This window comes from Triticum dicoccoides, chromosome 6A, assembly GCF_002162155.2.
Source record: "Triticum dicoccoides isolate Atlit2015 ecotype Zavitan chromosome 6A, WEW_v2.0, whole genome shotgun sequence".
NCBI lineage: Eukaryota > Viridiplantae > Streptophyta > Magnoliopsida > Poales > Poaceae > Triticum > Triticum dicoccoides.
This window is the reverse complement of record NC_041390.1, coordinates 213715376-213717882: the sequence shown is the minus strand read 5'-3', so window position 1 is coordinate 213717882 and position 2507 is coordinate 213715376.

The following is a 2507-nucleotide window of genomic DNA, read 5'->3' as shown; positions in this document are numbered from 1 at the left end:
TCACGTGGCGGGCGGTGGTTGGCGCGGGCGGCAGAGTGGACGCGTCCGGCCGGGGCGGACGTGTCCGGCCGGCGCGGATCTGGGATTTAGGGTTTCGGGGAGAGGGGATCCGAGATATTTCGAGGGGGGCCTATTTATAGGCATAGAGGGAGCTAGGGGAGTCCAAATGAGGTGCGGTTTTCGGCCACACGATCGTGATCGAACGATCTAGATGATGGAGCAGAGTTAGGTGGGTTTTGGGCCAAATTGGAGGGGTGTTGGGCTGCAACACACACGAGGCCTTTTCGGTCCCTCGGTTAACCGTTGGAGTATCAAACGAAGTCCAAATGGTACGAAACTTGACAGGTGGTCTACCGGTAGTAAACCAAAGCAGCTTGGCAAGTCTTGGTCCAATCCGGCAATGTTTAATCCCCACACAGGAAAGAAAGCTAGAAATGACCACCGGAGGAGAACGAAGCGCCGGAATGCAAAACGGACAACGGGGAAAATGCTCGAATGCATGAGACGAACACGTATGTAAATGAAATGCACATGATGACATGATATGAGATGCATGACAACGACAAAAACACACGGAGACAAAAACCCGAACCCGAGAAAATAAATATAACTTAACGCCGGAAACGGCAAGAGTTGGAGTACAAATTGGGAAAGTTACATCCGGGTTGTTACATGATGTGTCGCGAGCTTTGCTATTATACTTGGATCCTATGATGTTTCTTCCCCCCTCTACTCTCTTGTAATGAATTGAGTTTCCTCTTTGGAGTTATCTTATCGGATTGAGTCTTTAAAGATTTGAGAACACTTGATCTATGTCTTGCCATTAATATCTGTGGTGACAATGGGATATCACGTGATTCACTTGATGTATGTTTTGGTGATCAACTTGCGGGTTCCGCCCATGAATCTATGCATAGGGGTTGGCACACGTTTTCGTCGTGATTCTCCGGTAGAACTTTGGGGCACTCTTTGAGGTCCTTTGTGTTGGTTGAATAGATGAATCTGAGATTGTGTGATGCATATCGTATAATCATGCCCACGGATACTTGAGGTGACATTGGAGTATCTAGGTGACATTAGGGTTTTGGTTGATTTGTATCTTAAGGTGTTACTCTAGTACGAACTCTAGGGCTGTTTGTGACACTTATAGGAATAGCCCAACGGATTGATTGGAAAGAATAACTTTGAGGTGGTTTCGTACCCTACCATAATCTCTTCGTTTGTTCTCTGCTATTAGTGACTTTGGAGTGACTCTTTGTTGCATGTTGAGGGATAGTTATGTGATCCAATTATGTTAGTATTGTTGAGGGAACTTACACTAGCGAAAGTATGAACCCTAGGCCTTGTTTCAACACATCGCAATACCGTTTACGCTCACTTTTACCATTATTTACCTTGCTGTTTTTATAATTTCAGATTATAAATACATTTATCTACCATCCATATTGCACTTGTATCACCATCTCTTCACCGAACTAGTGCACCTATACAATTTACCATTGTATTGGGTGTGTTGGGGACACAAGCGACTCTTTGTTATTTGGTTGCAGGGTTGGTTGAGAGAGACCATCTTCATCCTATGCCTCCTACGGATTGATAAACCTTAAGTCATCCACTTGAGGGAAATTTGCTACTGTCCTACAAACGTCTGCACTTGGAGGCCAACAACGTCTATAAGAAGAAGGTTGTGTAGTAGACATCAAGCTCTTTTCTGGCGCCGTTGCCGGGGAGGTGAGTGCTTGAAGGTATATCTTTAGATCTTGCAAGCGAGTCTTTTAGTTTCTTGTTTTATCACTAGTTTAGTCTATAAAAGAAAACAAAAAAATGGAATTGAGTTTGTCTCATATGCTTCACCTTTTTAATATCTTTCGTGAGTATGATGGAAAGGATAATTGTGCTCAAGTGCTAGAAGAAGAAATCTATAAAATGTTTGGCACTAAATATTTGAATGATGAGCATGATTGCAATGTTGTTAATATGAATTCCTTGAATATCCATGATGCTAATGATATGCAAAGCCACAAGCTTGGGGAAGCTATGTTTGATGAAGATGATATTTTTCTGTCCCCCGAGCTTTGATGAGAAAATTTATTATGATAAAAGCATGCCTCCTATATATGATGATTATATTTATGAAAGTGGAATTGGAGAAGTCATGACTTTATTTTGTGATGAATCCACTATTCTGGAAGAGGTTCCAATTGATTATGAGAACAAAGTTGCTATCTATGATGATTATTGTGATGACTTGTATGCTATTAAAAATAATAATATCCATGAAACTTGTCATCATGATTTTACTTTTCAATTGGATTATGCCTCACATGATAATTATTTTGTTGAGTTTACTCCCGCTATCCCGAATGAGAAGAATTTTGCTTATGTGGAGATTGTAAAATTTGTATGCTTGTAGATCATGAAAAAAATGCTTTAGGTGCCAGTTATATTGTTGAATTAATTCATGATGCTACTCAAAATTATTATGAGGGAGGAACATATGCTTGTAG